General features: G+C 35.7%; 1 long non-coding RNA gene across 1 annotated transcript in view; it reads right to left on the bottom strand.

Annotated features, from left to right (window-relative positions):
* Positions 1-1,350: 1,350 nt before the first annotated feature.
* The window catches only part of LOC138163438 (uncharacterized), a 55,879-nt gene continuing 42,786 nt past the window's right edge, over positions 1,351-14,443 (bottom strand). The window contains exons 3-4 of the long non-coding RNA XR_011168885.1: positions 2,341-2,396; positions 1,351-1,889 (exon numbers count right to left, since the gene is read on the bottom strand). This is a non-coding gene — a long non-coding RNA (uncharacterized lncRNA). The remainder of the gene's footprint in view (positions 1,890-2,340; positions 2,397-14,443) is intronic.

Below are 14,443 nucleotides of genomic sequence, written 5' to 3'. Positions count from 1 at the left end.
TACTTACCTCTGGGCCACAGGGTGACAAGCGCTCCAGGGAGAAACATTGCCTGTAATTCTAAATGGAGTTACGCTCAACAACAAAGTGCCTTGTTGTCATTACCCTATGTGTCTTCTTAGTCATCTGAGCTCATTTTCCTGATTCCATCACACATTCCTTCCATCCACATTCAAGCCCTATTGATGTCAATGGCAATTGGAGTCTGTCACTAATCAAAATTACTATATGGTCCTTGAGCTTTTATTTTTGTTTTTAACAATCGTGGAGTCAATATAGCTACAGATACTACAAGAGGATTATTCTACACCCTAGAGTCTCCCTCATAAAGTCTCCAGATGAGTATTTTACTTGTTAAAATCCTTGATAATGAGAAAGGACTGATGATAATGATGAAGTTGGGGGAGGGTTGAAGAAGGAAGATGAACACAGAGTCAACATTCTTCTATACAATACTTTGCTTACAGTATTTTTGATGGGTGGGCAGAGAATGGAGGAGGGGGTGGGAGTGTTTATCAAAGAAGCAAGCAAACAAAAACAAAAGACCCAGAAGCACAATATGGCTATTGCTTGAGAACTGAAGGTCTAACATGGAAAAGAAAACCAATGGGAAACCAGGCCAGATAGTTAATTGTGACTTCAAGTGAATAGTCTGTAATTTGTCTACTAGAGTTACCTCTGACATCTGTGATTATAGAATTTAGAGCTGAAAAGGACCATAGGACTCATCTAGTCCAGCCTCTCATTTGAAAATGTAGAAAATTGACCATAGAGTATTGAACCTTGAATGTCTGGGCTAGAAGAGACCTTGGGTGTCTAGAACATAGAAAAGTGGAGAAGAAAGTGGTCTTGGAATTTACACTATTTCAGGGGAGAGGCACTTCAGAGATCATATAGTGCAATATCCTCATTTTACAAATGAAGAAACCGAGGCCCTGAAAGGTTGCTTCTTAAGATCACACAAGCATTAGGTAAGAGGGTCTACACTTGAATCCAGGGTTTCTGATGACAAATCTAGTGTTTTTTCCACTGTCTAATGGCCAATGACTTTTTATTGTTGTTTTTTGGTCCAGATCTGTTAATTTGCCAACAATATAATAAATAATACAGTCTTAGAGAGTTGCTTGGGAGCACCAAAAGTTTAGCTGACTTGCCTATATGGTCTATATACATAGCTAGTGTGTACCAGAGGCCATTCTTCAACTGAAGTCTTCCTGACTTCAGTGTTGGTCTTTATCCTCGATAAGATACTGCCTTAACGGACAATGATATTTGGGGAAATCAATAGCAACTTGGCTTTGGTTTTTAGGTCATAGTTCTAGAGCTAGAAGGGACCTTCGAGAGTCCTTAGTCCACCCCCTCATTTTACATGAAAAACCTGCCCCCCCCCCCAAATTAAGTGATTCTTTTAGCCAATGCCATCCAGGTAGTGAGTATTGAGCTGAGATTTGAACCCAGTATCTCCACATCCAAATCCTGTACTCTTTGCATCATACCACGCTTTTATTTGGGTAATGTATCAACTAGAGGACATTTTGTATGTACTCAATGCAAAATGATCTTTTCTTCTTTGTTTCAGAAACAAATTGGACATTATTAGGCACTACCTTAGACAATTCCTAATGAAATAAACTAAGATACTAAGGAATATGAAGGCTGACCATTTCTTCACTCATTGTAATAAATTTTTTTTTAAATCATGACCTGAAGGGATAATTTTCCCAAAAATGAACAAAGGGTTTTCAGGTGGGAAAGTATGAATAGAAAATTAAAATATTAAACGACCAATTAAAGCCATCATCGTTCTATTAATCTTGAAGGAAAACTCCCTGGAAGTCTTGCAGTACATATGTAGACTTTCTTTCAGGGTTCTTTCTTCAGCAGGAAGTTTCTTCAAAAAGAAAACAAAGATGGTGATTAGAAAACAATTGAAAGACCCCAAGGAACAACAAACCCCAGGTAACCAATAAGGGATCCCAGGTTACAATGGAAGAATTCCAAGGACCTGGTTTTAAATCAAGCTTGGCTATACATGTTTTCTAATAGGGCCTTTAACTACTAAAACCTGAGAGAGGTTGTAAGCAAGGGTTTAGGATCAAGAATACAAGCTCTTCAAACTTCATCCCAAAGTCTCAAAGGTGTATTGTGGGTCTTTTTTTTTTTTTCAAATTTACAAATAAATTCATTTTACCATTGCACTCATGAGTCAGGTTTTTCTCAGTTCTTGGCTCAATCCCTAGGATAAAGAAACTTAGGAAGCTAACTCTTTCTAGGAGCTGTAGTATGGGATCATAAATAGTTGCCTTTGGAATCAGGAAGAACCGTGCTTACAACATACTTACTAGCTGTGTGGCCATAGGAAAAGTCACACGTTATCTTGGAGACTTAGTTTCTCCATCTGTAAAACAACAAAACAACAACAAAAATAATTAATTCCTGTAACACAAAGAGTATGGGAAGTATCTTGTAGTGTTGAGATGATCAGATGAAAAGTTATATGTAGAGTGCCTTGCAAAATGTAAAGCACTAATAGAAATATCAGTGATTATGACTGCTGACCCAGGGCACTGCTTTCACCTGGTGGCTGCTCTTGTGATCACTATGGAGGGAAGGCTTTAGGACATAAGTATGTCTTTGTGGATTGGGCTCAGCAGAAGCATCCCATTAACTTGCTGACCATCTTCATGAGGGGGGCTGGATGACTCAGGGGCTTGCATATACAGTCTTTCACCTCTGAGTTTCAAATGCAGGAAGATAGGAACTGAAATTAACTTGATAATAACTCACTGGCAGAGCTGTTCAATAGCTTCAGAAAAACCTCATAATATCTGCCCTCTGTGAGAACCTTCCATCCAGAGATCTCAAAACATTGGACAGAGACTGGTCCTTGGGATATGGCAGTGGGATTGGGTGAGAGCTATTATATTCTAGGCAGAGATAAAGAAACAGAAGCTTGGGTCCATTCCTTAGATTAGGGATTTTCTTTTTATTCCATTGAGTCACCTAAGAAACTCTTCCTCTAAACTGTTAGTGATCCCTGGGCCAAATCCTTCAACAACTCATTTCAAAGGGAAGGTAAAAAAATTCCAGTCAAGACCGACACCCAAACAGAGGCATCCTATCTAGTTTCCACCTATCTATTTCAGCAAAAAGTTGAAATTCTGTCAAACCAAATAACAAACAATAAATCCAATGAGAAACCACAGTAATTAGCAGAATTGCACAAAAAGTTAGTTAGAAGACACAGACAGTAGGAAAAGATGCTGCTAGCAAAGTCAGTGCCAGTTCAGGCAAACAAGACAGCAGCCTCCCAGGATGACTAGGGATGAGTCATAAACACATGTTGCAAGTATGTGTGTGGAGGCAGTAAAAGGAAAGAGTACCCCCAAGAAAATCCCATGGTAATCAGAAATCATTGAGACGATTAGAAACTATAGAAAGGATTTTGGAAGCCTGTGGGCATGATTATGTTCACACTGGGACATCCCAAGTATCTGGCAATTCTAAGGCCCCAGCACTCAGTCCTGAGATGCCAGAGAGCCCTATGTATCCAGTAATCTGAACTTAAAAGATCCAGGGGGATTTACCTACTGTAGGTGGAGGTCATAGCAGCAGGAACCCAGGTGAACCAGAGGGAAGCCAAGCAGGGCTAACCACTCCAACCAAAAGCACAGTAAGGATCAGAGCCTGGCCCTGGCACAAAGCTACAGTTTAGGAAATAAAGCTATCTATGAAAAAAATGCTCTAAATCACTATTAATTAGAGAAATGCAAATTAAAACAACTCTGAGGTACCACCCCACACCTATCAGATTGGTTAATATGACAAAGAAAGGAAAATGATAAATATTGGAAAAGATATGGGAAAATTGGAGCACTAATGTATTGCCAGTGGAGTTGTGAACTGCTCCAGCCATTCTGGATAGCAATTTGGAACTATACCCAAAGGTCTATAAAACTCTGTGTACTCTTTGATCCAGTAATACCAATACTAGGTCTGCATCCCAAAGAGGTAATTTAAAAAGGGAAAAGGACTGATGTGTACAAAAATGCTTAAAGCAGCTCTTTTTGTGGTGCCAAAAGAATTGGAAATTAAGGGGATGCCCCTCAATTGGGGAATGGCTGAACAAGTTGCGGTATGTGAATGCAATGGAATACTATTGTTCTATAAGAAATATGAACAGGCAGATTTCAGAAAAACCTGGAAAGACCTAAATGAACCAATGCTGAGTGAAGTGAGCAGAACCAGGAGAACATTATGCACAGTAACAGCAACAGTGTGCGATGACCAACTTTGATAGACTTAGTTTTTCTCAGCAATGCAATAATCTAAAACAATTTCAAGGGACTCATGATGGAAAATGCTGTCCACATCCAGCTATGGAGTTTGAATGCAGATCAAAGCATACTGTTTATTTTTTCTTTCTTGTGGTTTTTCCCTTTTGTTCTGATACTTTTTTTCACAACATGACTAATATGTTTATATATATGATTGTACATGTATGCTTATATTTGTGGTACACAACTCCATAATTGTCCCAGTCTCTCAGATAAAGGCCTCACTTCTTAAATATATCAAGAAAGTGGTCAAATTTATAAGAATACAAGTCATATCACAATTTATAAATAGTCAAGGGATATGAAAATGCAGATTTTTAATGAAGAAATCAAAACTATATCAGATTGCATGCCATCTTGGGTGGGGGGAGTGGAAGGAGGGAGAAAAAATTTGGAACTCACCAGTGAATGTCAAAAACTATCTTTACAAGTAAATGTAAAACATTAAATACTATTAAATGGGGAGGAGAGTAAATAAAGCTGGAAAAATGAGTAACCTAAAGAAGATATAGTCTACTATTTAAAAAAATTAGTGTAGTTCTTGGGATCCCCCAAAAGAAGGTCAGAGTAACTCTATAATAATTGCAAGCAGATACACAAAGGAAAAAAATGCACATTCCACAGGAATGACATGAATACTTAGAAAAAATGAAGCAAGACATTAGAAATGAAAGTTTTGGAGGGAAGAATTAGAAGGAGAATAAATGATTTTTAAAAAGAAGTAAGTAATTCTTAACAAAGTAATGGATGCTTTAAATCTAGAATGGATCAAACAGAAATCTATCGGGATAGCAAAAAATATTAAAATAAAATCAAAATATTGAAAAAAAAGAAAATGTAAGGCACTTTATATAAAAAATGTCTGACTGGGAAAAAATTAAGGAGAGAAAAATTTAAGATTCAGTAGATTTCCTTTAAAAGTGATTTAAAAACTAAGCATAGGCCAATATATTAAACCATGCACCAAGATAAGGTCAAAATGGATATATGACCTAGACATAAAGGGAAATATCACAAGAAAATTGCAAGAACATGGAATATATTACTTATCAGACTCATACAAAGAAACAAGGGATAGAGAGCATTTTTGAGGTGTAAAATGGTTAATTTTTATTATTTTAAATTTAAAAATTCTCACATAAATAAAAACCAATGTAGCCAAGATTAGAAAGAATGCAGAAAACTGAGGGGAAATCTTTCATAGACAGTCTCTTAGATAAAGGTCTCACTTCTTAAATATGTCAAGAACTTTGTCAAATTTATACGAACACAAGTCATACCACAACTGATAGTCAAGGAATATGAACATGCAGATTTTTGATGAAGAAATCAAAACTATATATATATATATAAATATATAAAATATCACAATATATGAAAGAAAGGCTTTAAATCATTATTGGTTGGAGAAATGCAAATTAAAACAACTTTGAGATATCATCTTACACCTATTTGATTGGTTAAAATCATAGATGCCCTTTAATTGGGGAATGGTTAATCAAGTTATGGTATAAGATTGTGATATAAGAAATGATGAGCTAGTTGACTTAGAAAAACATCAAAAGACTTGGATCTGTGAAGGAAGGTGCAATTCATCTCCAGAGAAAGAACTGACAAATAGAAATATGTATTGCATGGTTTTATTCATATGTATATATGTGTATGTTTATAGATATGCATGTATATGTCTATGTCTTTGCATTTAATTGCAGCCTTCTCTAAACTGGGGGGGGGGAGGTGGAGGGAAGAGGGAAAAATAAAATAAAAAGTGCCTAGCAGAGAACAAAAGAAAACCCAGAAAGAAACACAGAAAAGCTGGTGGCTTGAAAACAACATGTTGTATTTATTACATAGGTTTTCTTGAAATGGTAATTTATTTATTTCATATTGAATTGTCTCATATGTTCTGTTGTGTACACGGGAATATTATTTTTTCCTTTTCTTGTTTTGTGTTTATGTTTAAAATGAATAAATTTTGGTGGAACCAACATGGCAGCAGAGAAGCAGGAAAACTCTGTATACCCTCTCCATAACTACCTCAAATACCTATAAAAATGACTCTAAAAAAACTTTAGGGCTACAGAACCCACAAAGTTTCAGAGAGAAACAAACCTCCTGCAGTTTTACAGCCTCAGGGAGGCCATGACCAGCCCCAGCTGGAGGGACTTTGGGAGAGTGGATCACCAGCAGCTGTGGCAGTTTCCAGAACTATCAACACATACATGCCAAAGACAAAGTGAGAGGTGAGTGTGGACTTTGTGGGAACAGGGGGTCTGGCCTTTGCCCCCAGGGGGAGAAGCAGCTGAAGTGCAGTGGCCACTGATGCGTGGCTGCTTCAGAGCTCCTGAGGCCTGCAGATTGTAGAGGGACCAAGCGACCACTCTGAGGGGATAATCAATCTTGCTTTAACCTGCTTGGATATGGATTGCTTTCTAGGGTGGAGGTCCTAAGGTGCATGACCAGTGTGCCAGAGCTAGTGGAGGCTTCTGAGAGGGCACCCAACTAATAGCTCTGGCAGCTGTGAAAACCCCAGTGATTTGAGACAAAGCTCTCCTCTCTAGAAGCAGAGTTCTACTGTGACAAAAAGTTCAAAAGTCAAGTAATTGAGTGGCAACATGAGCAAGCAAAAGAAGCAAAGCAAGCACAGCAATCCTACTTTGGATTCCTTTTTTGGGGACAAAAAGGATCAAAGCATGGAACAGGAGGAAGACAATGTAGTCAGAACTCCCAAAAGCTTCCAAGAAAAATATGAACTGGTTACAGGCCATAGAGGAGCTTATGAAGGATTTTGAAAACCAAATAAGAGAAGTGGAGGAAAAATTGGGAAGAAAAATGGGAATGTTGCAAGAAAATCATGAAAAAAAGAGTCAACAACCTGACTGAAGAAAATAACACCTTAAAAAATAGACTAACTCAAATGGTAAAAGAGGCTCAAAAGGTCAATGAGGAGAATGCCTTAAAGAGCTGAATTTGCCAGATGGAAAAAGAATCTCAAAAGCTCACTGAAGAGAATCATTCCATCAGAATTAGATTAGAGCAAATGGAAGTTAGTGACTTTATGACAAATCAAGATATTATTAAACAGATCCAAACAAATGAAAAAATAGAAGGCAATGTGAAATATCTCATTGGAAAAACCACTGACATGGAAAATATATCCAGGAGAGATAATTTAAAAATTATTGGACTACTTGGAAGCCATGATCAAAATAAAAAGAACCTAGAAGTCATCCTTCAAGAAATTCTCAAAGAAAATTGCCCTGTTGTTTTAGAACCAGAGGGCAAAATGGAGGTTGAAAGAATCCACCAATCACCTCCTGAAAAAGATCCCCAAAAGAAAACTCCTAGGAATATTATAGCCAAGTTCTGGAATTCCCAGATCAAGGAGAAAATATTACAAGCAACAAAGAAGAAACCATTTAAATATTGTGGAAACACAATCAGGATAACACAGGATCTTGGAGATTCTACATTGAGGGTTTGAAGGGCTTGGAATATGATTTTCCAGAAGTCAAAGGAGCTATGATTAAAACCAAGAATCACCTACCTAGCAAAACTGAGTATCATGTTTCAGGATAAAATATGGTCATTCAATGAAATAGAGCACTTTCAAGCATTCTTGATGAAAAAACCAGGGTTGAATAGAAAATTTGACATTCAGATACAAGAAGCAAGAGAAGCATGAGAAGCTAAACAGGGAAAAGAAATCATAATAAACTTATCAAAGTCGAACTATTAACATTCCTATATGGAAAAATGATAATTGTAACTTATGAAATTTTTCTCAGTATGAGAGTAGTTGAAGGGAATGAATATATATATATATACATATATATATGTGTATATATACACACACACATACATATATATGTTTATATAGGAGGGTATAAGGGTGTATGAATACATATGTGAGTGTGTGTATATATGTGTACAGGTATACATAGACAGAGGGCACAGGACCAATTGAATAGGAAGGGATGATACTTAAAAGGTGAAATTGAGAGGTGAGAGAGGAATATAATGAGAGGGGATTGGGTCAGACAGAACGGGTTAAATGGTCTCATATAAAAGAGGCAAGGGAAAGCTGTTACAATGGAGAGGAAGAATAGGAAAACAAAAGGGAATGAGTCAAACTTACTGTTATTGAATTTGGCTTAGGGAGGGAATGACATACACACTATATAGGGTATCTCGCCCTACAGGAGAGTAGGGGGGAAGGGGATGAGAGGGGGGATGATGGAAGGGAGGGCAGGTTGGGAGGGAGGAAAGTTAAAAGCACACACTTTTGAAAAGGGACAGCATCAAAGTAGAGAATAGAACAAGTGGAGGTTGGGATAGGATGGAGAGAAATATAGTCAGTCTTTCACAATATATCCACTACGGAAATGTTTTGCATAGCTACACATGTACACCCTAAATTGAATTGCTTAGCTTCCCAGTAAGGGTGGGTGATGAGAGAGGAAGGAAAAGAATCCAAAGTTTTAAAATCAAGTGTTTATAAAAATATGGTATTTTTTTTTTACATGAAACTGGGAAATAAGACATACAGGAACTGGGATATAGAGATCCATCTTGCCCTACTGGAAAGTCAGAGGGGGGGATGGGAGAGGATATAGGAGAGAGCAGATTGGGCAAGAGGGTATAACAATGGGATCACTGTTTTGGGGTGGTAGGTAGGGGAAAGATGGGGAGAAAATTTGTAACTCAAAATCTTGTGGAAATGAATGATGTAAACTATAAATAAACAAAATTTAATTTAAAAAATAAAATAAAATGAATAATTTTTAAAACTCTAAATGCTATATTTCAAGAAATCATAGAAGAAAATTGCCTAGGACAAAGTAAAGATAGAAAAAGTCTACCAATAACCTCCTGTAACAAACCCTAAAAGGAAAAGCTCCAGGAATGTCATCACCAAAATCCGTAACTCTCAAATCAAAGGGAAAAAAAGAATATTGCAAGCAACCAGAAAGAAGTAGTTGAAGTACCAAGGAACTATAGTCAGGATTACACAAGACCTGGCATCTTCTACTAAAAAGAAGAGGAGATCTTGTAGCATAATATTTTAAAAAGCAAATGATATAGGTTTAAAATCAAGAATAACTTCCTCTGAAAATCTGTGTATAGTCCTACAGGGAAAAATGGATAGAAAATAGGATAAAGTACTTTGAAGAATTTCTGATGAAGAGATGAACAGTGAGTAGTAACTCTGAAATACAAATATAAGTCAAGGGAATCCTAAAAAGGCAAGTTTATTTGAACAACTGGAAGGGACTATATGATGATGCAGTGCTAACATTTTAATATGAAAAGAAGAAACAAGTGTCCTTTCAGAAGCTTAATGGCTTCAAAGGATATTAAGGGAATTTAATAACAAAAACAGAGGTTCTGGGGGTTGACCAAATTTGTTCCAAGGATTTTAAAAGAGGAAAGAGAATGTAAAAGGAATACACTAGTATAGAAACAAGGAAGCCAGAGCTCAGTTTATTTCTCATAATTGGCTTGTGTGAGAAGAGAATACAAATATGGAAAAAGGGGTTAGGAAAGCAGGCATTAGATGAACCTCAATCTTATCTGAATCAGATGGAGGAGGGTTGAGCATACAAACACACAGTTTAGGGTAGAAAATGTCAACCTCAACAGAGAAGTGGAGTTAGAGGCAAGATGAAAGTGTAAAAAGAAGTTTAATACTAGACAGGGAACAGCCACATACAAAACAGTTTCTGATCCTGAAGAAGAGATTATAAGAAAAAAAAAAGAAAATAAATTGGAACCTAAGAGAGATGCCCATTAACAAAAGAATAATTGAACAAAGTATGGTATATGAATGCAATTGAATATTTTTTCATTGTAAGAAATTGCTAAAGAGATGATTTCAGAGAATCCTAGCTAGTATGAAGTTAAGTAAAGTGAGTAGAATCAGGAGAGCAATATATAGAAAGCTAACAATATTGAAAAACAAAACAAAACTCTGAAAGAATTAAGTACTCTGATCAATATAATGACAGTCACATTTCCAGAGGACCTATGATGAAGCATGCTTCTCATTTCCTGAAAGAAAGGTGATGTACTCAAAGTGCAAAAAAAAAATAAAGACATTCATTTTTGGACATGCTGCTTTGTGATTTTTTTGGTTTTGCTTGACTTTACATAATAGTTACAGGGGTTGTTTTTTTTTTACTTCCTCTTGGTTTTTAATTGGTAGGGAAAGAGAGATTTTAGTGATTGTCATTGCATCATTTTTCTAAAGGAGATAGAATAAAACAAAAGGATGTTCAGAAGGAAGCATAGAAAAGAAGGCAGTTTTGAAACTGTATGGAATTTGTTATATCTTTTTTTTTTTAAAAAAGCAAGCAGTACAAGAGATTCATAGTTTCATATATAATATTCTTGTGTCTTCTGTAATCTTTATTTTTGGTGATTAAGTTCAGAATTTTAAAAAATAAAAAATAAAGTCCATCAATTCATTAAAGTCCAAATAACACCTTTCCTAAAACACACACACAAAGGAAAGTTTGGGCATACACTCCTTTGGCTCCCAGGCCCTCTATCAGCAGCTCTTACTAAGATGTCAGAGTCCAAAATTATGCCTAATTCCTTTCTCTCCTCTCTGAAGATGGTTCCTTTTTGGGGGAAAAAAACCCCACAATTAGAATTTAGAGAAAGGAGAGGGTAGTTGGATAAGACCTTTACTAGTGAGTTTCCAACCTGTCAACTAACAGGAATCTGTCTTATTTTTGTCAGTTTTCTTTCACAACTATCAAATCCACACTGGTTCCTTTGTGGTCAATTACCTAGCAAGCCTTTTATTACCCTCTCAAGCTTCAAACTGGCCCTCCTGGTTTGACTGCAAGAGCAGTATCGTTTTGCTCACCTGCACACACTGTATAGCACAGTCACACTGATCTACTTGGTTTTCCTTAAACATGACCTTCCAACTCTCTCCTTTTGTACTGACTGCCCTCTAACCTTGTAATTTACTTTTCCCTCACTTCTGCCTCTTGAAATTCATGGTTTCCTTTAAAACTCATCTCAAGCTCCACCTTCTACTTGAAACCTTTTCTGGGATTGGTGAAATAAATACGTATTTTTGAAAATTAAAAAGTAAACCTCCCCCCCCCAAAACAAACAAAAAAAAGCCCAACTAATAAAAAAACAAGCCCAAAGAAGAAATCTTGAAAATTTGAGGAATAGATAAATTGAAAGCCAAAAAGAATACAGAAGTGATAAACAAAATTAAAAGCTGATTATTTGAAAAGATTAATAAAATTAACAAACTTTTATTCAATTTGATTAAAAATAAAAGGGAGATACAGTAGGCTGAGCCAATATAATCAAAATGACAATTCTACCTAAGTTAATTTAGTCATTCAATGCCATAACACTCAAACTACCAAAAATTATCTTGTAGAGCTAAAAAAATAATAACAAAATTTATGGAAGAACAAAAGATCAAGGATACCAAGGTAGTCAATGAAAAAAAATGTCAAGGAATGGTTTAGCCATACCAGATCTCAAACTTTATTATAAAGCAGTAATTGTCAAGACAATCTGGTACTGGCTAAGAAATAGAGTGAGAAATAGATCAGAAGAATAGATTGGGTACATATTACATTATAATAAATGGTCATAGTAATCTAGTATAAAATAAACCCAAAAGATCCAAACTTTTGGAACAAAAATTCATTATTTGATGAAAACTGTGGGGGGAATGGGAAAACAGCATGACAGAAACTAGGTATAGATCAGCATCTCACATTGTATACTAAGATAAGGTCAAACTGGGTGCATGACCTACATATAAAGGATGATATCATAAGCAAATTAGGAGATCATGGGATAGTTTATTTGTCAGATCCATGGATAATGGAAGAATTTAGGACCAAAGAAAATATAACGAGCACCACAAAATGTAAAATAGATAATTTTGATTATATAAAATTAAACTGTTTTTGCACAAACAAAACCAATGCAGCTAAAATTAAAAGGGAAGCAGAAAACTGGGGGAAAATTTTTCACCACAAATGTTTCAAATAAAGCCCTTATTTCTCAAATATGTAGAGAACTGAGTCAAATTTATAAAAATACAAACCATTTCCCAATTGATAAATGGTCAAAGGATATGGATAGGAAGTTTTCAAACAAAGAAATCAAAGCTATCTAGATGTCTCTTGATAATTAGCAATAATTTTATGGTGCTTTAAGGTTTATAAACAACCTTATATATACTAACTAATTAGAGTCTAATAACAACTCTGTGGATTGGGCAATTCAGGATTTTTTTCCCCCATTTCATAGAGGGAGAAAACTGAGGTTAACACACAAAAAATTAGATAGTGCATTGGAAAGAGCTTTGGGATTCCATTTACTATCTACTTGACCATGGACAAATCATTTCATCTCTCTGGGTCTCAGGTCCCTTATTTTAAAAAAATAGAGAATGGGACTTAGATGTCCTCTAAAGTCATTTCCAAACTTTGATGTCCTATGTTCTAAGGTTCCTTCCACTCTGTGAGGACCAGAAAGAGATCAAAGAAGGAATAAACACAAAGGTGGCCCTTGGATCAGAAAATAAATGTTCAGAACAGACTGAAAGGGAAAGGAATTAATATAGAGAACAAGGTAAGGAAATCTTTAGAATAAGGTTCAGAAATTTTTTTTAAAAAACCTAACAAACAAAAGGAGTTGGAGAGGAGCAAAGGAGAGGAGATTTTTAAATAACTGATAACTAAAAGAGGAAAGGAAGGGGAAGAGAGGGAAATAATCTGATAACTAGGTAAGAGAAAGGAAAGGAAATCAATAAACAAACCTCTAAATGAATGAACAATCCACAAATGAAGAGGGGAGTAAGATGAGGGGGGAAGAGAGCCTGTGGTTGTATCAAAGTAGTTGAAAAAAACCTAATTGTAGAGCTAGTGTATTAATTTAAAGCAGGAATAGAAACAAAAAAATTCCTTTTTAAAAAAAGCAATACTACAGACACAAATGGAGGAAAACAATAACATAATTCATAATCATAAATATAAATGGTTTAAATAATGCAATAAAAGAAAAAGAGTGGCAGAATGCATAAGAAAACAGAATTCAACAATCTGTTGTTTGCAAAAAAGGTACCTAAATGGCAAAGACATACACAGAATCAAAATATGATGGTGAAACAAAATTTGCTATCAGTCATGTGAATTAAAAAAAGCAGGAGTTCAAAAAATACCACCGAGAATATCAAGTAAAAATTAAAATTCATAATCTAAAAACAGATAAACAAGAAAATTATGCTACACTTAAAGGAGCCATGGTCAATGAATTGATATCAACATTAAATTTATGGGATCAACATAGAATAGCATCAAAATTAATCAAGAAAAAAGAGGGCTAGGTAGCACAGTATATATAGCACCAGCCCTGGAGTCAGGGGGATCTGAGTTCAAATTCAGCCTCAGACACTTAATATGTACTAGCCATGTGACCTTGGGCAAGTCACTTAATCCCAATTGCACCTCCAAAAAAAAGAGAAAAAAAAGAAAAAAGAGGGTGGCACAATAATAGTAGGAGAGAGTAATATTTCTCTCACAGAAATGCACAAATCTAATAGAAAGAAGACAAAAGACAAAATACAACATGTCCCCAAAATCTCAGTGCAGTGTTAAGCATTAATAACTTCAGAAATATAGTACTACAAACTTACAAAACTATTTGAAAGTTTTCATATTTAAATATCTTTTCTATTCATTTAGTTTTTTGAATTTTGAATAACAGAATTTTAATTTTAATTTCATGTCTGGATGATACTTTGTCAGACTGGTGGATTTGGTAGAGGATGTCATCTTCTTTGGCTACTTCCCTCACCTGATCTACCGTGTTTCCCTAATAATAAGACACTGTCTTATTAATTTTTTTGGACAGAAAAACGCCAGAGGGCTTATTTTCAGGGGAGGGCTTATTTTAATGAACATTGACAGCAATTTTAATAAACAGGTAAATGTGAACAAAAAATGTACCTTTATTCAATAAGCAAATCACTGGGGAAGAACAGAATGACGTGCTCACTGCTGCAGCTCTGATTGGATGCAGCTTGGAGCGCAGCGTGTGTTTCACGGGGGGGGGGGGG

The sequence above is a fragment of the Petaurus breviceps genome, unplaced genomic scaffold (assembly GCF_028583685.1).
Source record: "Petaurus breviceps papuanus isolate PSGF00001 unplaced genomic scaffold, PetGlider_PUasm1.0 188, whole genome shotgun sequence".
Classification (NCBI taxonomy): Eukaryota; Metazoa; Chordata; class Mammalia; order Diprotodontia; family Petauridae; genus Petaurus; species Petaurus breviceps.
Note: the sequence above shows the minus strand (reverse complement) of the source record. Positions and strands in the feature narration are given on the sequence as shown.